This window comes from Pelophylax lessonae (genome assembly GCF_965119305.1).
Source record: "Pelophylax lessonae genome assembly, chromosome: 7".
Taxonomy (NCBI): domain Eukaryota; kingdom Metazoa; phylum Chordata; class Amphibia; order Anura; family Ranidae; genus Pelophylax; species Pelophylax lessonae.
In genome coordinates this window covers 164902678-164924714 of record NC_138774.1, presented here as the reverse complement: position 1 = coordinate 164924714, position 22037 = coordinate 164902678, and positions in this window count along the sequence as shown.

Genomic DNA, 22037 nt, shown 5'->3' with positions numbered 1-22037 from the left:
GTAAATTGGGTTTGTTCCATTTTCACATTGTTTATGCCTAAAACAAATTAGTATGTCTATAAATAGTGATGGGCCGAACAGTCCATGGTTCTGTTCGCAGCAGAACTTCTGAACATGGAAAATTTTGAACCCGAACCATGAAAAATCAAATGCCCCCATTTTGAAAGCTTATATGCATGTTATTGGCCATAAAAAGAGTATGGGGGCATAGATACTGCCCTGGGGGATATGTATCAATAAAAAGTCTTTTTTTATTAAAGATCAATTTTAAAGAAGCAGCGATTTTAATGATGCTTAAAATGAAACAATAAAAATGAAAAATTTCTTTAAATATAGCTGGGGGTCCCCTTAGTCTGCCTTTAAAGTGGCGCATCTGTACCGTGTATAGAACCTGCTGGAGCAAAACTGACATACAAAAGGAAAAAAAAGACATTAAATATTTTTTTCTAGCTGCAAGCTATCTTAAAAAAAAAGTAGGGGGGGGTCCTCCCCAATCCATACCAGGCCACTTAGGTCTGGTATGAATTTTCAAGGAGAACCCCCAACCAAATTTTTTTTTTTAAATGGTGTGGGGTCCCCACCAAAATCCATACCAGACCCTTACCCGAGCATGAAACCTGGAAGGCTAGGAAAGGGGGGGACAAGTGAGCATCCCCCTCCTGAACCATACCAGGCCACATGCCCTCAATTAGAGGGGGGTGCTTTGGGGCAGGGCAGGCTCTGTTGATGGAGACAAGGGCATCTTCCCCTCAATCCTGGGTGGGGGTTATGGGGGTCTGCGGGCAGGGGGCTTATTGGAATCTGGAAGCCCCCAGATTCCAGCCCTACTATGTGAATGAGTATGGGGTACATTGTACCCCATACTCATTAACTAAAAAACATTTAAAAAACATTTAAAAAAAGAAATAAAAACACACACAGTTTTTGACAATTCCTTGATTAAAAATTAAAAACAAATCTCCCCCCCCCTTGTAAATCTATCACCAATCACGACGCCCGCCACACCGCCGGACCTGAAAAAAGAAAGCTTTAACAATTCTTATTGTTATTGTTCCAGTTATACATTGCATGTGCTAAAAAAAAATGAGTCCAACTGCATCAAACCAAAAGTTAAAGTGTAATATACAGTATATATATATATATATATATATATATATATATATATATATATATATATATATATATATATATATATATATACATACAGTGTATACACACACATATATATATATATATATATATATATATATATATACTGTATATACTGATTATATTTCTGTTACGCTTGATTCTGATAGTAAGTCATATGGTTAAGCTGCTACATTATATATTTATAGAGATATGCATAAATATGTCCATAAAACACATCTGACAGGGCACACCGAGGCATATTTCTATCCTTATTGAGAAATTATGCTACAGTGCCTAGCATGATAGAATTGTGATTTCATCATTTATTCTCTATTATGATATAAACAGTGAAATATGTTTAGGCTCCTACTGAGGATTATTCTCTTTAGCCTTTGGCAAGTAACATTGCAAAAACAGACAAAAATCTTTGTGGTTTAAATTTATATGGCTTAATGGTTAATGTGTTGCTTTAATTTGTATTTTCCTACAGTATGTAGATTATCGGACTTATTCGATTATTGCAAAGGAAAGTAATGGCAAATGCTATTAGATATATCAGCTAATAAGATTTCAATATATTCTGTACTCTAATAAATAGTCGATATCTAGTTGCTATAGTTTACTGACACTGTACTTTGGTTTCTGCCTTATTGAAGATATTCAAAGGAAATAGCTAGACATATTTGTTTTAGGCTTCAGTGTTCAATATTGAAAATAATATTTTTTGGAAGCCACATATAATCCCTAAATTCTAGTTTAGCAATTATTTCCTTTTTCCAAGACATTCTTAAAATCACATTATAATATTATTTACATTAAAATTGTATTATTGCATTCTTGTTTGTATTTGCAGCCACTAAAACAATTTTCTGTGAAAGGATAGCTATTGCTAAAATTCAGCACTCAAAAATAAATTGGATTGATTCATGGGTATTGATTTAAAAAATCGTATTTAGAGATGTCTTTATTTAGTTTAGAATTATTTAATTGTTGATAATATCATTGCAACTTTTAAGATTTGATAATATCATTGCAACTTCTAAGATTTTTGATCATAAGCTCTTTTTGGGCTCATGCGTTTCAGCACTGAGTCTATTATTGTTTTGGAAACATAGATTAAGAGGCAAGGCTGGCTGTCGACCTAGACCCCAGGTACAGTCGAAATAAAGTCTCAGTTATGTTATAAGCCCTGGTTGTTCCTAAATACTCATGGATACAGCTAGATTTAGAAGAAAGATAACTACTGTAGGCCCAATATAACATTGTAATGCTAAAATTCTAAGATTCCAGTACATTTTCTATTATTGCATTATGTGCTATTTCTGGCTGCTTTCCCACTTCTGTTTTCTGCCATGTTATATGAAACCATAGTTCAATACATTGTACTCTATTTTTGTTGAACATAGTGGACAATATGCCTATACAGCCAAAGGATCAGTGGATACAGTAAAAAAAAAAAAAAAAAAAAAAAAAGGCCACCACAGGAAATAAACAAATTTGGTTAACAGGAACGTTTAGTCATTATGACCCTTAGGTGCTAAAGTGCATCAAGGCATTTAGTATGTGAAAAAAAAATGATCACATAAATCTCTTCCTACTTTATAGAAGGAAAAGCTTTATAGATACAGTGCATCCAGAAAGTATTCACAGCTCTTAACTTTTTCCACATTTTGTTATGTTACAACCTTATTTCAAAATTAATTAAATTCATTATTTGCCTCAAAATTCTACAAACAATACCCCATAATGACAACATGACAGAAGTTTGTTTGAAATCTTTGCAAATTTATTAAAAATAAAAAAACAAAAAAAAACACATGTAAATTGAGCTAAGGTGCATCCAGTTTCCACTGATCATCCTTGAGATGTTTTTACAACTTGATTGGAGTCCACCTGTGGTAAATTCAGTTGATTGGACATGATTTGGAAATGTACACACCTGTCTATATATGGTGCAACAGTTAAGAGTGCATGTCAGAGCACAACCAATCCATGAAGTCCAAGAAATTGTCTGTAGACCTCCGAGACAGGATTGTATCGAGGCACAAATCTGAGGAAAGGTACAGAAATATTTCTGCAGCATTGAAGGTCTCAATGAGCATAGTGACCTCCATCATCCGTAAACTGAAGAAGTTTGAAACCACCGGTACTTCCTAGAGTGGGCCATTTGGCCAAACTGAGCGATCATGGGAGAAGGGCCATAATCAGGGATGTGACCTAGAACCCAATGGTCACTCTGGCAGAGCTTCAGCATTTCTCTGCGGAGAGAGGAGAACCTTCCAGAAGAACAACCATCTCTGCAGCACTCCACCAATCAATCCTGTATGGTAGAGTGGCCAGACAGAAGCCACTCCTCAGTGAAAGGCACATGACGGTCAGCCTGGAGTTTGCCAAAAGGCACCTGAAGGACTCTAGGACCATGAGAAACAAAATTCTCTGGTCTGATAAAACAAAGATTGAACTCATTGACCTGAATGGAAACCAGTCACTGCTCCTCACCAGGCCAATACATCCCTACAGTGAAGCATGGTGGTGGCAGCATAATGCTGTAGTCAGGATTGAGGGGAAGATGAATGCAGAAATGTACAGAGACATCCTTGATGAAAACCTGCTCCAGAATGCTATGGACCTCAGACAGGCAAAGGTTCATCTTCCAACAGCACAGCAACCCTGAGCACACAGCCAAGATAACAAAGGAATGGCTATGGAACAACTCTGTGAATGTCTTTGAGAGGCACAGCCAGAGCCCAGACTTGAACCTGATTAAACATCTCTGGAGAGATCGGAAAATGGCTGTGCACCAATGCTCCCAATCCATCCATCCTGCTGGAGCTTGAGAGATCCTGCAAAGAAGAATGGGAGAAACTGTCCAAAAATAGTTGTGCCAAGCTTGTAGCATCATACTCAAAAAGACTTGAGGCTGTAATTGGTGCCAAAGGTGCTTTAACAAAGTATTTAGCAAAGGCTGCGGAAACTTATGCACACCAGACACAACGTCAACACGCCCCATCCGTGCCGGCCTCAACCATAGCATTCTGTTGAGAAGACGCGGGGCGCCGCGGTCGGACCTTCAGCCATGTTTTCTGCGATGTGCCTGTATTTACCTGATGTTTTGTAAGTAGCCTTTTTAATAAACTTTGCCTGGATTTTTATGGGATTACGCTATGGTCCTTTTGCATTATTTTCCTTATATGCCTGTATCCACCTGATTACTGTGGGAATTGGACCCTTCTGAGTACTGTGTCCCTGATGAGATTGGAGTCCACCTGTACTTTGTCCCTGATGAGATTGGAGTCTATCTGTTTACCCAAAGCCTGTGAGGCCATTTCATTAATTTGATTGGCCATGTTGTTCTGGTAAGATGCCTCCTATTATTACTGCACAGTGGTGTCCCTTGTCTGCACTTTCCCGTGGTGGTCGCAAGAAGAATTTCACAATTTTTTTTGGAATTAAGCCTTGTTTTTCTTTGGACTTGATTCTCACCCTCACTGTTTATGGGACTTTCTTATACACCTTGTATTGTTATTTATATTGTTTTATTTATCATTTATATCATACATGGTAAATATTCATTTGTTTTGTATTTTCATTAGCGCTGCACTATTTTATATTTATTTATACACTTTGGATCACTGTCTGTTGGTCTAGTGCCAGCAGCTTTTTGCCTTCTTTCACTGTTTTATTGCCTTCACATCCTTAGCGCAGAAATTCCTCCATTTTTTATAAAAGATAAGCATTGCAATGGGGGCTAAATCTGCCCCTAGCATAGCCAAAATTTTTATGTCCATTTTAATGATCCACCTCGGGAATTGAAATTTTATAGGTGCTTCATAGATGATATGATGTTGGTTGGAAGGCGATTCGAGAAATCTGGAGGATTTTTAGTCACGCTTGAACAGGAATAACAAAATTATAGTACTGGATTGGAAGGTTAAGGATCAGGAGGTTTCATTTTTGGGCCTACTTATTGAGAAACTTGATGATAGGTTTAGTTTGGAAGTTTCTTCAAAGCATGGGATAGGAATGACTACATCCCAAAAGGGAGTTGTCATCATCGGTCATGGCTTCTGAATATTCTTAGGGGGAGAGAAGAAAAGTGAACTGAAGCTTGTCAACACTGGCCCTAAGACTTTTCCAGGGGAAGGATGCAACGTACCCACTTATCTTAGATGAAGAACGTTTACTAGACCATGACACCCTGTTTTAAAGTGATATTAGAGGCTTTTATTTAAATATTTTTTGCTAAAATAAAAATAGATGTTATACTTACCTGCTTTGTGCAATGATATTGCACAGAGCGGTCTTTTAACTCTTCTTTTGTGGTTCCTCGTTGGCACTTTCTGCTCCTTCTTCCTCTGAGTGACCCCTCAGCAAGTACGGTGCTAAGGAAGCACCCATGTAGGTAGACTCCCAAGCTGGGCTGTATGCACCCAGATGGTACTGCCTGCTGAACGTGATGAAGTGTAACTCTTGCCTTGAAATTAAGTATAGAATCAGAGTTACGTGTTGATGAAACCGGTCGGAGGAGGAGCCTGCGGTTCGTCGTGCTGAGGCCAGCAAGGAGACACGGCGGCCATTTTATTGGTTGGAAACAAAGGTTCTGAGAGTATAGCTCCGAGACATGCTGTGATTTCTTCATGCAAACGTGAGTTGCCACTCTGCTTTTACTGAATAAACCTGTGAACGTACTTCACTATTGGAGTTGTCCCTCTTTTCCTTATGTTCACTTGTTCCGGTCGGAGCTGCTGAGGGAACACTGGGAATCGATACATGTCGATCTGGGCACTGATTTGATCACACAGGCTGTCTTTGATCCTTGTAATGGGGGTCATTGCAATTTGGTAAGAGGCCATTTATTATCTTGGTGGCGGTTCCTGCACTCGGGGCTTTTTCCAAGTTTGAAGTGGTGGACAGTTTCCCTTCTTTATTGGAGCACTCTCTGATGAACTTTTGTTTACTGCACTTTTGTATTTGATCCATTTGAACATTTGTATGGACTGTGGATTCAATTGTGTTAGCGCTGCACCAATCCCATTCTATATTGCTATTTAGATCTGGTATTTCTGATTCTAGATCAGGTGCTGGCTGCTTTCATTTGGTCTGTTGACTTTTTATTCATGTATGTTTTTATCTTTACATTTTAGCGCAGCAATATCCCCATTTTTATAGAATCAGAGTATACAAACCTGGCTGGCTGCCTTTGCCACAGCCTGTTTTTATTGTCCAAAAATAAACACTTGACTCAAAAATGGATATAGCTCAAACCCCCAAAAAGTTGTATGCCATGAAATATTTTAAGTAAACAAAGAGTGAGTCAGTCTACACCCCCTCCCCCCCCCCTCCCCAAGAATAAGGTCACTCAAAAACACACCTAAAAACACATATGTTTAATATTGTGATGCAGGATCAATGAAAGCATCAGAATGATTAAACTGGAACATCCTAGATGTAGATGTGTTCCTTTTTTACAAATCTCAAGAAAGCTATTTTCTTTTTGAAATGTGTCTGATGTCAATTATTGTCACATAAATACTGCAGTGAATTAAGTTTTTTGAAAGTACACCTGTGTTCTTTCCATATGAAGGCTATTCAATGTGTATGCAATCAGCTTTATCATTAATTCCACTTTCACAACCTACGCAGTCTATATATTCACAGAAGGCCTGTGTACATACAACCATTTCAACTTCTTCTACAGAGTCTGCTCTGAGCAGTCTTTTAAGCACCTAATTAGTATTGATGTTTTACATAATTCTTTTGGTCCTTACTATTGAAGTCTGCTTGCTTTTACTTCCTGAATAGGCTTCACATATCTGTTTTGTCATGTTCCCTTGTTTTGTTAGATTGCTCTATTCCATACTGTGTATGAATCTACAGATGTTAAACTGCAACGTTCTATGGTCTTAGGTTGATTAGTAATCTGATCATCACTAAAATGTAATTATATATTATTGCAATTGTGAGCACCTAGGTAAAATAATATTAAAGCACTATGATCACTAACTTCTTAGCTCTGACCAATGCTGGTGTCTGAAACTTCTAGGTTTGTCAGATTCCTGGTTCCATACAACAAACTATGGTTCCTCCCACTAGCCCCTATGCCATTACTGTGTCATTTTGAGTTGGTAGGAGAAACCACATTGCATGGTGGAGGACCAGGTTTACAATACACCTGGATGTGCTGAATAACAGCACCAGTCATAGGCCTGCAAAAGAAAACGTAACACACCACCAGCAGGAAAGGTAAGTATTCATCGTTCATATTTTACAGGCTGCTTTTAGTTTTATTTTGGGGAGATAGCAAAAAAGTCACTAAGGGACAGTCAGGGGAACAAACAGAAGACTAAAGCCCCGTACACGCGTACCGAATGTCGGCCGAACGATCGGCCGTCTTTTGTCCGGTGCTGTCCTGTCGGCTGAGGGTGCTAAAGACTGCACACGAATTTTGTCGGCCAACAACAGCCAACTGCAGAAGTGATGTCATGTGATGGTTAACTTTCCGTGTGTTTTTTCTTTTCTGAGCATGCCCAGTCTTGCTAATCTGCTGTTTGTCGGCCGAATTCTGTACTGACTGGCGAACAATCGGCCGTTCTGGTGTTGGCCAGCAAAAATTTTAATGCCTGCACAACAGATTCTGTTCGGCCGAAAAGTCTCTGTCGGTTGTCGGAAGCATCATACTAACAAGCCGACAATCGGCCGATCGTTCGGCGGCCGAATATTTACGGTCGACAATCGCTACGTGTGTACGGGGCTTTAGACTCTGTAGTTGCCCTTGTGATAAAGAATGTTCCTTCCTACAGAAAAGATAATGATCTAGCTATTTTGGAGATGTTCTATTGCCTTGTAGACAATTGTTACCTGAATTGTATGTATAGGATGTGCAAATGGGTGATTCATCATAAATCTATGGGGAAGCAGAGCACCTAACTGATGGGGCTTCATTTTGTTACAAGAAACAGTAGGCATGTAAGCTAGGATTGTTCCTGAACAGCCTGTGTCATCTCTCATGTTGGAATCATTTCACTATGCATATCTACACCACACAGTTATTCATTTTGGTGGCTTCAATCCTATCCATCTTCAGTCTAAATGTTTTAAGTAACAAGCTATATAAGTTTAGTTATAACAGCATTGGTCTCAAAGTTTTTTTATTTGCCCAAAGTCATGTAAAGCATAAAAATGTGATAACTTGTATGATAAGAGTAAATTCTTGCATGCTTGCCCAGCAATGAAAATGCATATGAGCTAAACTAAGCATCAGCTTAAAAACATATGCTAGGATGCTCTATTAAAAGGCAGCATATGTACAAATATTTTTATTGTAATCTCCATTCCAGACACCACTGTATGTAACCTTATGGAATCTTATGCATCGGCTAGTGCTTGATTTTCTGTGCTCGCACAAAAATTCACCCATTTTCACTGGTTCGCTGAGGCATTTTATAAAGTAGTGTACAGTATTTACAAGGTATTGGTAATGATAGCCATGAATAATTCATACCATTTTTTCCTGCATAGTATTCTCCTTTAAAAAATCTAACAGCAAAAATAGAGCCAAAAAATAATTTTAGGCACTCCATGGCTTAGTTGGCATATGTCTGGACACTGGAAAATTCTTTCTATAGCACACAACACTTTAGTTAATTCCACATATATACATCATATTTCTGCACAGCTTGGGCACCTAATAAATACTATGATTATACAATTGCTTGTCTGCAGACAATTGATACAATGGTGTATGCACATACGGTGTAGTAAAGTAGGCCAAGTGTATACATTGTTTTTAGAAGCATGAATTCCTTTACATGAATAGTGACGTTTCTCCTTTTGAAGAAAGCTTAAACACTGGAACATGTACAAGGCACAAGAATATTCATGAACAGTATCAAGACCTCTAACCTTTGGTGCTAAAATACATTTCTTTTGATTTGTAGTCCTGACTTCAAGCTCAACTCCAGACAAATATTTTTATGTCATTTTGTTAAGAGCAGAAGATGATTCAAGTTTTTTTTTTTTTTGTTTTGTTTTTTGCCATCTCTGTCCCATTTCCTGCCTCAATTTCCCCCATTTCCAACAAAAAAAGAAGAAACCAATTTTTACGTGTTTGAATGTGTTTTCATTGCTACCTGGTCCTTCTTATTCCAGCAATTATTGCTCCCCCTATTTCATGAATGGGCATCAGACTTACAGGAAGTGGTGCAAAACGTCCCTGGTGGGGTCAGGAAAAAAAAAAAACCTGATAAAAATTTGAACTTCCCCCTCTCTCTATCCAAAAATAAAGCAAAACAAAAAATGTTGGCTGGGGATTGAATCTGTTTCTAATTGTGGGTTTGTGGTTCAGAAAGTGTTTCACTAACAGGTTCTGTGTTAACAGTTTTACTTTTACAATCTCAATGTTAAAATATTAGACAATGCCTGCCTCTTTTTTATACCATACACTGACAAACTGTGTATGTATAGATAAAATAACTTCATGAAGACACTTTATTCAAACATTGAAGTTTGATTTTGGCATACATTGGAATACAAAACATGAGATTTTACTATATTTTTTGGAAAATTCCTAGAAATACAACAATGTTTTTGTCTTTATATACAGTAGTTACAGAAAATAGTCTAGCTGTAAAAAAAAAAAAAAACAAGTCCATCCAGTTCAACCAATAAATAGCCAGACACCAGGCAGGCACAACATACTCAGATGGAGGAGGAGCCAGCCCTGCCTGTTATACTACGGGCTTTGCTGCTAGCTCGGTATTCTTGCAGCATACACAATCTGCCTTGCTGGAGGATTCCCTAATTCTGGCCACAAAGCATACATTCTAAGAAGCTGGAATATTGCCCGTAAGGATTTTATATTTATTTCAACTTGTGAGTGCAATATACTGCTTATAAAATCTGTGTTGAATACATTTTAATTTTGGTTAGCACAAGCAGCATGGTAAAGTGTTTCAGAATACAACTTCAGTTCTTTGAAGTTGCTTTGTTTTTAATCTAATTATTTTTATATTGTGACTATACTGATATTTCATATATAGATTTGAGATTATGCTTAGCTTTTAAATGGCAAACGTATATTTAATTAGGTTTAATTTATAAGTATATTTAATTAGGTTTTATTATTTTAAAAAGTCACTTATTTTCAGTGTTTTTTTCAAGGTTTTATACAGCCAGACACTCCAGGTCATGTAACTAAAAGTATCTAAAAAATTGTATCCCTCTCTTTGTTTATACCTAACTCAGAGTCGCCTAATAATTGTACACCTCTGTCTGCTGGTATAGCTGGTTTCATAACTTTATAATATTGTCTCAAAATTATAATTTTCAAAATGTTAATTACATTTTCTAATGGCTAATGGGGTCAAAATGACGCTTGTTTTTGACTGCAGTGACAAGATAATTTGAAGAAGCTAAATTTTATTTTTTTCTCAAACAAATGAAGTTCGAACTGTGAATGTGGTTTTCATTCAGGAAAAATTGTACATAATTTAGTTAAATCTGTTTAATATGTCTGGGAATCCATTCAAAAAGCTGGCCTGGAAAAAACTTTAAGGGCTTTTAAATGAAACTAGTTAATTCAATCATGGCAAGAATGAATGCTCTGACAAATTATTTTCAGAAATTAGATTGAAAATAACTAGCCTAATAATAATATTTAGGGCTGATTTAGCTTTCACTGTTCTATGGTACATTTAAGGGGTGAAGGAAAATGACACTTTCAAATTCGTCCCACTCGCTGGTCAATATCCAAAAGGCATATTCTAACACCCAACATGCTGTGGTCAACTGATAGCTGAATATTTTTTGGGGGTAGTGAGACCTCTTTTAGGACAGAATTTTGTAATGTTTTGTGTTAAAAAGTTGTTTGTTTGTTTTTTTTTTTGGGGGGGGGGCAAATAATAAAAAGGCAATAATGCTCTTTTAACACACAGTGGTTTGGGTATAGAAGCATTAAGGTACTATATCATCAGGTAAAATTAAAGTTTCCATAACTTTTTTTTAAATTCATGGTGTGGAAAAATTTTCAATCTACACTACTGCAATATTCCCTGACATCATGGTCTGTCTGCATTTACAAAGAACAATGAAAACACATTTTTTCTTTTTAAAGCTTTTCATCCATTCTCAAAAAGGCATTACCTGTTTCTATCAAGAGCCCCATTACAAGAAAAAACAAGCTAAAGAAATTGACAGCAGGTCCAACATTTTTTGGTGGTGGGTTACACAGAGTGTGGGGGTTCTGGCATATTAGTGAGATATCATTCTGTATATATGCCCAGAAGATCAGTTTCGGAAAAGGCCAATACTCTACTATCTAGTACTGTATGTCCTGATTTTCCTTCACTTCTGTTCAACCTGTTGTGAAGACAGAAAACTTGGGAATATCGCTGACACAAACAGTATTGATGTATACCCTAATATACAGACTCATGAAAAAAGTAAGGACATTACTGAGAAATTTTTGACTTTTTAACATATATGAACAGGTAAACATTAGATTTCCATTCTATAGTGCCTACTGATAAAGGTGATATAAGTGTCTAAATGTCTAAAAATACTTGTATAGCAGGTTTTCTAGGCATTTGGCCTGATATGGGTCTGCCATGGTTACCGGTGACACCTTCAGCCTATTTAAGCTGAATACCCAAGTGTGAGAGTTAAGAAAATGACCATTCCAGCATCTTTGGTTTGTTTTATTTATTTGAAAATGGGGATGGGAGAAGGGAATGAGTGGGATACTCCTCTGGCTCAACTAGGGACAACTGGGACACTTTGCAGAAAAATGCCTGTTAGGGCTGTCTTGAAGCCAGCTGGATGCCGACCAACGCTTACTGACGCTTGAAAATTGTTTATTTATTACTGAACTTTGCTAGAACTTGACTTGTAACCCTCTGGTTAACTCAAAAGATCCTGGACTGAAGTTAGACTTGACTCTTGACACTCTGTTAAACTCATAAGTCCTGTAAACAGCTCCCTCAAGCCCTTCACTGACTGAGGTAGCTCCTTGTAACTGCTTGTGCTGCTGCAACTCTCAACACTGTACACTGCACTGCCTGCTGTACACATTAACTCTTCAGGGCCCAATCGCTGGCACCCCCTTTGACACTTCAGGGTCCTCTCACTAGGCACCCCTCTACACTTCAGGGTCCTCTAACTAGGCACCCCCTCTGACACTTCAGGGTCCTCTCACTAGGCACCCCCTTTACCGCTAGCTAGCTCCTGGATCCCTTAGACCTTCACTGGAGCGGTCACCTCTCAGCTAGGCAGACCCCCAGGGGCAGTTGCAATACTCATGAACTTGGAATGCTTTCCTGAAACTGGGCCCCCTCAACTCCGCTGGTCCTCGACACACTGGATCCTCTCAGCAGCTCAGCTCAGCTCTCTCTGTACCCTCAGGCAAGCTGCCCGAGGCACCCGATCCTTCTGACAGGAGGAGAGACAGCCATACTCTCCCTCCTGGGACTCTGCTTCCCGCAAAAGATGCTGTGTCATGCGCTCCCCTCAATCTTATACCCACTCCCAGAATCCTGTGCGGCAGAGTCTATCTTTCTGGGGTAGATACAGGCCTGAATGTGCCACTGATTGGGTTTCCTCCACTGCCCAATGAAAAGACTTCTCATGGAGCCAGTGGGGAGACTCCCCAGTTTCAATAGCAACACCTGAGAGACATGACAGCCCAGCTGAAAATCAGGGCCCTGCTGTTAGGCAGACAAGGCCCACTATACTTTGCCTAGCGCCTACCTTGTAGCGTGCTACACTTGAATATGCCATTTATTTAAAATAATATTAATAGATATAATAGCGTATAGAAAAAGTAAATATACCCTTTAAGCGGACTTGCAATTTCATTACATATCATCGTTTTCACAGCCAGGGAGCTAATATGAGCAGAAGGAGTGCTCAGCCATGTAGCCCCTGTGAATAAATATGCGTTTTGCTTGGGTAATTGGAAGCGTCTCCTTAAAAGAAATAAATAGAACATCTCATGTTTTAGATTTCTTTTGCAAAAAAAGGAGTATATTTCACCGATAATATTTAAAACTGTAAATAAGCATTCTGGTTTTGGAAATGCAAGAAGCCCCTCCAATTTTTTTTTGGACAACAACAGGTAAACCCTTATTTCTGTGTTTTCTAATACTCTTTTACATTTCTTCTACAGATTAGATTATTAGATGACTAAAACAGTGAATGACAATTCAAGGTCAAGAAGACTCCCCCTATATAAGAAAACGAAGGACATATATACAGTATGACATAGCAAGGAAATGTTCTAAAAGTGAACTTATGCTATATGTTGACCATACACTGGAAATTAAAATAATTTGTATTTCAGAAAATAACTTACCCATTCATCTAGCTCATGCATTCATTATTAAGTGTATAATGTGTAAAAAAACACATAGGCTGTCGCTTGCAGGGCATATCTTTGCACAATAGAAGGCAATGTGGAATCAACTGAAAAATATATAGTGACTTGTCACCTGTTGTTGGTATTTCAAGGTTATCTGTTGTTACCAGAATATGTGTTGTTGAAATGTCACACATGTCATCAAATTGTTTGAAGTAAACAGCAGTGTGTTGCATCACTGGCCACTGAAAGTGAATCTAGCATCAGATACAATTTTTAAGTTAAATGCAGCATGCCAAACAGTAGTTCAGCAAAGGTTTAACACATCCAGTTATGTATTACCTCTCACAGGGATCAAAGTCATTTTCCTTACAATGCCTTCATCCATTTTTTTCTTCTAGGAAGATTGACCCATCTTTGTTCAGGTATCATCCAGGATCACCATCTTCTTCCTAGACCGATATGTTGGCTTAGCGATTAAACTATTATGTAAATCCTGATATTTGTGCAGTTCTCAATTATTTGTACAAATGTTTCACACAGATCAGCACTTGCTTCACCTTCTTACATTGTGACTTGCTAAGAATTTACAAGTTCGCATTATAGGGGGAGAGAAGACTGAGGAAATGCTTCCTTCTGCCTGCAACAGACTAATGACATCACCTCAGCCTAAGCAAAGTCACTGAACTGGAGCTCAAGGATGACTTTTTAAAAAATAAAAACATGGAGTTGAAAAATGATACTGTTTCTGTATATTGTAATATGTTAAGAATGTTGTTATTAACCGGTTCAAGACCGCCCACCACATGTATACTGCAGTAGGGCTATGTCGGTCACACGCCGGCAGCTAGGGGGCGGCGCGCTCCCGCCCCCACCTGGCAACGGGGACTCTGATGCATGGGGCAGGCGGCTCCAATTGCCGCCTGACTCCCGCGATCGCTCCCCGGTGAGAGAGAAGAACGGTCAGCTGTTGTAAAACCAGCTGGCTGTACTCTGTGGAATGATCACAGAGCTCCTGTGATCCTTCTATATAGGATCACAGGTTTCTATGGTCATTCCATAAGCCCCACCCCCATACAGTTAGAATCACTCCCCTAGGCTCACATTTAACCCATTGATCACCCACAATGTTAACCCCTTCTCTGCCAGTGTCATTATTAACCACTTGCCGACCAGTCACTGGTACTGTACTGCGGCAAAGTGGCTTGATTCCGTCCAGCGACGTAGACCTACATCGCTGGACTCCTCCCCTTGTGGGTGGCGCTCGCGCGCCGCCGGAGGCTCGCTGCCACTGTTTTCAGTCACAACGGGAGTCGGGCCAGGGGAGGAGCAGCGGCGAATCGAGTCTGGAGATCCGCCCGCTTGTGTAAACAGAGCGGGCAGATCTCCTAAGTGACAAACAGTGACAGATTGCAGGGTTCAGCATAGCTGAACATGCGATCTGTCCCTGTGTCACACAGTCACCTCCCCCCACACACGTCAGTAAGCACCAGGCATACATTAACCCCTCCCTCTCCAATAAAATTAACCCCTTCCCTGCCAGTGTAATTTTTACAGTAACAGTGCATATTCATAGCACTGATTACTGTAGTAATGTCACTGGTACCCCCAAAAGTGTAAAAAATGTCAGTCAAGGGTCCGATCTGTCCACCGCAATGTCGCAGTCCCGCAAAAAAAATCGCAGATCGCCGCCATTACTCGTTAAAAAAAAACACCAAAAATGACAGAAATCTTTCCCTTAGTTAGTAAACGCAATAACTTTTGCGCAAACCAATCAAAATACGCTTATTGTGATTTTTTTTACCAAACATAGGTAGCAGAAAACAAATTGGCCAAAAATTTTAAAAAATTTTGATTTTTACATTTTTCTTTGGGGGAATTTCATATAAAAAAATTGGAAAAATATTGTTATTTTTTCAAAATTTACGCTCTTTTTTTGTTTATAGCGCAAAAAGTAAAAATCACACGGGTGATCAAATACCACCAAAAGAAAGCTCTGTTTGTGGGAAAAAAAGGACGTAAATTTTGTTTGGGTACGGCGTGGCAAGACCGCGCAATTGTTAGTTAAAGTTGCACAGTGCCGAATCGCAAAAAGTGGCCTGGACGTAAGACAGCAAAATCCTATGGTGGTAAAGTGCTTAACAGTGCATATTTTTAGCACTGATTACTGTAGTAATGTCACTGGTCCCCCAAAAAGTGTCAAACATGTCAGTTAGGGGTCAAATCTGTCCACCGCAATGTCGCAGTCCCGCAAAAAATCCCAGATTTCCACCATTACTAGTAAAAAAAAAAAATTACATAAATGTTTACCGTAGTTAGTAGACGTGATAACTTTTGCGCAAACCAATCAAAATACGCTTATTGCGATTTTTTTACCAAAAATATGTAGCAGAAAACAAATTGGCCTAAATTGTTAAAAAATTTTGATTTTTAAATTTTTTTTTTTTGGGGGGGGGGATGTTATATAGCAGAAAGTGAAAAATATTGTTTTTTTTTTTTTTCAGAATAGTCACTCTTTTTGTTTATAGCACAAAAAATAAAAATTGCAGAGGTGATCAAATACCAGCTCTATTTGTGGGGGAAAAAAGGACATCAATTTTATTCGGATACAGTGTCGTAGGACCGCGCAATTGTCCATTAAAGTAACACAGTGATGAATCGCAAAAATATGGCCTGGTCATTAAGGGGGGAAATCTTCCGGTCCAAAAGTGGTTAAAAAAAAGTCCAAAAAGCATTAGATTGCTGGTATAACTGCCAGTGTTTTTGGAATGAAAACCTAAACTCATATTTCCTCCTGCAGTAGCGTGTTTTGCATTTCATTGTGTTAATCTGAATCTTCATTGCACATCACTATTGTCTTTTCCAGTTACATTAAATATGGGTGGACTAGTAATGAAAATACAGTGGAGATGAGCACATTCCAGATTCATCACCATAACCCTAGTGGCACTGTTATTTGCATGAGTGACCATCACATTTATGGGATAGAACTGCTTTACGTTCCAGTAAATGTACTCACTTTCTGCAGTTAAGATTAATGTTAGATCTGTGCTATAAAACGTGCCCCAGAGATTATAGGTGAAATTCACTGAGGGTCACGCAATTGTATAGCAAAGCTTGTACATCTCAAAAACTGACAATAAAAATGTGTCTTAACTATTCTAGAGAAACAGAATTTTTACAATTGCTAAATGGAACATGTAAACAATTATTTAATAAGGCAGTGCAGATAGTAGCAGTAGAAAGTATAGCTGTCTGCCAATTGACACTTAAAGCAAGTAATTGGATGTTATTGTTGACCTGACAATGTTCTTGTGCATATAATACATTCTAAAGATGACCATACCACAGTAGAATATTGTGCAAAAATGTTTGTGTTAAAAATGCACCCTGATTTTCTAATGGTTAGTCGGGTCAAACCGATGTTTGTTTTCGATCATAGCGATGAAAAGATGGAAAATTTTTCTCGACCAAACAAAATTCCAAAAATTCTGTGAATGTTGTTTAATTTTGGGAAGAATCATACTTCATTTGATCATACAATCGTAATGAAACCTGTTAACAAGTCTAGAATTACATTCAAATAGCAAATCTGGATAGATTTTAAAGCAGTATTAACCACTTAAGCCCCGGAAGATTTTACCCCCTTCCTGACCAGGGCCTATTTTGCGATTCGGCACTGCGTGACTTTAACGGACAATTGCACGGTACCCAAATGAAACTGACATCCTTTTTTTCCCCACAAACAGAGCTTTCTTTTGGTGGTATTTGATCACCTGTGCGATTTTTTGGTCATGCACTATAAACAAGAAAAGAGCGAACAGTCTGCAAAAATAACAATATTTTTCACATTTTTTTATATGAAATTCCCCAAAAAAAATGTAAAAATCAAAATTTTTTAACATTTTAGGCCAATTTGTTTTCTGCTACATATGTTTGGTAAAACAAATCGCAAAAAGCCTATTTTTAACTAAGGGAAAGATTTTTGTCATTTTTATTGTTTTTTTTTAACGAATAATGGCGGCGATCTGCGATTTTTTTGCGGTACTGCGACATTGCGGCGGACAGATCGGACCCTTGACTGACATTTTTGACACTTTTGGGGGTACCAGTGACATTACTACAGTAATCAGTGCTATACATATGCACTGTTACTGTAAAAATGACACTGGGATGGAAGGGGTTAACTTTATTGGAGAGGGAGGGGTTAAGTGTGTCCCTAGGGGCGTGTTTCTTACTGTGATTGGATGTGGCTTTGTGTGTAACAGCACAGATCAACGGTCCTACATAGCAGGACCGAGTGATCAGTGCTTTTACACAGGGGAGAGTGACAGGCGGCTTTGTTTACATTAGCCGCCTGCCTTTCTCCCTCTCCACCCGACGATCGCGAGTGACCGGCGGACATCGGGTCCGCCGGTCACACGCACCGGCTTCTTCGCCCCCTATTCGCTCCCAGGCTAGTGACGTACCGGTACGTCACTTTGCCTGGGAGGGGCTGACCGCCGCCGTATATAGTCGGGCGGCGGTCGGCAAGTGGTTAAACCCAAAAGCAAATATTTATTGGAATGCAGCTAACCATTTTTTAGATATGATGGCTGTATTTGTTTCTTTTTTTAGGCCCCTTTCACATGGGTTTTCTGCCTGGCAGACTCCGTTTTGCTCAGCAGGGATCGATCCGCCGATCCCCGTTGAGCAGGCAGATGACAGCTCTGTCTCCGCTTAGTTTGCAGAGACGGAGCTTTCAGATCCCCGCTCTCCTCTATGGGAGATTGCATAAAAACGGACCGCCTGTCTGTTTTCATCCGATCCGACCCTCCAGACGGATGTAAAATAGGGTTTCCATCCGCCTGGATTTTACAGACCAGAATGGATCGGATAGCAGCTAAAAGTAACAACTTGCTGCCAAAGGCTCATTGGTTGCTAGTGCATTGGCAAGGATGGTCATATTTTGGTCAGTGACCTCAGCCAGCACCTCTAATCCATATTCAGCTCACAGGGAATCTCCCAGGTGGCAGCTGAATGGAGCCAGAAATGTGTCATTGGTTACTAAGATACCAAAAGTTGGTTGCATTGACTTTGTTGACTAATACAGTTCACATTAGCGTTCGCAATTTGCACAATTTTTGCAACCTTCGGGTACATTTACCTATAACTTCTCATGATAACTTAATGCTTCCCCAATGTCGCTTCTACCTACTGCCTGTACAGCAGTCAGTCAGAAACGGTTTTGTCATCATGGTACACAGATATTACAGTTTCCCTACTCTTGGGACCAATCTGCACTAATTTGCAGCATTTTCTGAGTATTTCAGTAACACAAACAGACATACACACTACCTTTACAAAGACAAGCTATTGGATAGGTTTACAAGAGGAGGTGAGCACAAGCAACATCTCATATGCCTGTGAAATGTTCTTTCTGAAGCCTCATCTGTCCAGTTGATCTTGTCTATTTCTTTTTACTGTATAGTCATGCTATCCAGTACCTTTCCAAAAAATCTTCAGAAAAAATAGCAGGTATGTATTTATGTTTCCTTAGTTGAGTTTGCAACAATATAAATTTATAAGGGCATATGTCATATAAAATATAACATTCCCTGACAAGTATAGAAAAAAAAGGTACTCTTCATACTGGACATAATTAATTCTAAGAGGACTTACCTGCCAACCATGATGTATTAGTCTGCATTTTAACCATATTATTTGAACTCACTGCCCTATGCGATCTATTAAAAATATTTAAAAGGAAAAATATACCTTCACCTATAATTGTCTTACAGTTGCTTTAATGTTGGCCACTGATCAACACAAACGTACAAGAGGCATTTGCCCATGCCTAAATGCCCAGACATTCTGCCAAATCTGTAAGTTTTTTGAGGCTGCTGCAGATATATGCAGGGACCTCTAGGTGCTTTCACTTTATACCTGCAGCAGCTATTTGTTTTTTGTTTTTTTCTAGGGACAAATGTTCTTTACAACAGATCCCACAGAAATCTCTCGGATTATTTAATGAGGTAAAAAATAATGTGCAGTAACCCACAGTAGCTAATAATAATAATAAGCTAAATACACCTGGGCTTGGTTGGCAAAGGTTCGGCCAAACATATCAAAAGTTTGAATGCCAAATCTTTCTCTTCCCCCTTTTTTAAGGCTAATAACCAAGGCGTTGGCAAAAAAAGTGTCCTGGGGTCATGTGACAATGCAAGAAAAAAAAAAAAAGAAGATATGCAAATCCCATTTTGCAGGGAGCAATAAACACAATACTGTAAGAAGGGCAACATAAAAATGCACTGTTCCTTTTTAAAAAAAAAAAAACCTGCCTGTGAACTTGCACATCTTAATCATGTAAGCAAAGCAGTATAGAAAAAGTGACTAACAATGTTACCAGGTTTTTTTTCTATATGTCACTTTTGCTATACATGTGACAAAAAAAAAAGATTACAACGGTAACCCCCCAAATCATTATCATATTCTGCAGATCTGTTATAGATTTTAGGGGAGCCCATCCAAAGAAAACAAAAAATGGATTCCTCCCAAAATCAATACCAGACCCATTAGATCTGGTAGGGATTTGTATTGGAAATCCCATGCAAAAAAGGGGAACGTTTTGAAGGGGAATGGGAAAAAGTTTTGAAGGGGAAACCCCAAAAAAGATGGTGTGAGCCCCCCAAATACATATTTGGTCATGGATGCCACCACTACTCACCTGAATGCCCAAACAACCAAGATTCATTCTGAACTTGTTTTTGGACCAAACATTAAGCTTATCCCTAGCAGATAATCACCAATCATCTTTTGCTGACGAAATAATAGCACAGACAAGTGAACCTTGGATGTTTGGGGCTTACTGTACTTTGGAAATAACCACGTTCAGAATCTGGTTACAGGTCAAAATAATAATGGCAAATGATTTCTTAATTAATTTCCTAATGTAGTTGACTGCAAGGAGATTCAAGTAAATAGCTTTGATTTTACATATATGTGTTTGATTTTCACAGTGTCTGCACTTGAAAAGTAACTCTTTTGCTGAGAAAAATCAATCCCCTCCGAGTGATCAATGTACATTACAAAGGATTTTTACAAACCTTTCCAGTATTTCTACCTGGTTCTGCCCAGAAGTAATAGCTCTTTGTTAGATCATGCCCTTTGAAGAATGATTCTGAATGGGAGGGACTGGTTCATTTTAATCAGTTGATGCACTTTATTTATTATAATTAGGAAAGTTGCAGTGTCTACATACCTTAGGAAGTATCTCCCCATTTTTTTTCTTTTGCTGCAGAGCATGCCTAAATGCTGACTTATACAGCGCCTTGCGAAAGTATTTGGCCCCCTTGAACTTTGCAACCTTTTGCCACATTTCAGGCTTCAAACATAAAGATATAAAACTGTAATTTTTTGTGAAGAATCAACAACAAGTGGGACACAATCATGAAGTGGAACGAAATTTATTGGATATTTCAAACTTTGTTAACAAATAAAAAACTGAAAAATTGGGCGTGCAAAATTATTCAGCCCCTTTACTTTCAGTGCAGCAAACTCTCTCCAGAAGTTCAGTGAGGATCTCTGAATGATCCAATGTTGACCTAAATGACTAATGATGATAAATAGAATCCACCTGTGTGTAATCAAGTTTCTGTATCAATGCACCTGCACTGTGATAGTCTCAGAGGTCCGTTTAACCACTTGCCGACCGCTCACTGAGCTGGTACTGCCGCAAAGTGGCTCGATATCATCCAGCGACGTAGACCTACGTCGCTGGACTCCTCCCCTTGTGGGCGGCGCTCGCACGCCGCCGGAGGCTCGCTCCCGCTGTATTCAGTCACAGCGGGTGTTGGGCCAGGGGAGGAGTGGCGGTGATCACCACCGCTCTTCCCCGATCGTCGGGGATCGAGTGTGGAGGTCCGCCGCTTGTGTAAGTGACAAACAGTGACAGATTGCAGGATTCAGCATAGATGAACCTGCGATCTGTGCCTGTGTCACACAGTCCCCTCCCCCCACACACGTTAGTAAGCACCAGGCATACATTAACCCCTTGCTCACCAATAAAAGTTAACCCCTTCCCTGCCACTGTTGCCACTCCCAGTCACTCTTTTTTTGTATATAGAGCAAAAAGTAAAAATCGCACAGGTGATCAAATAGCACCAAAAGAAAGCTCTATTTGTGGGGAATAAAAGGGCATAAATTTAATTTGGGTACACGACCGCGCAATTGTCCATTAAAGTAACGCAGTGCCGAATCGCAAAAAGTGGCCTGGACGTACAGCAGGAAAATCCTCCGGTGGTAAAGTGGTTAAAGCGCAAAGAGCATCATGAAGAACAAGGAACACACCAGGCAGGTCCGAGATACTGTTGTTGGGAAGTTTAAAGCCGGATTTGGATACAAAAAGATTTCCCAAGCTTTAAACATCCCAAGGAGCACTGTGCAAGCGATAATATTGAAATGGAAGGAGTATCAGACCACTGCAAATCTACGAAGACCTGGCCGTCCCTTTAAACTTTCAGCTCAGACAAGGAGAAGACTGATCAGAGATGCAGCCAAGAGGCCCATGATCACTCTG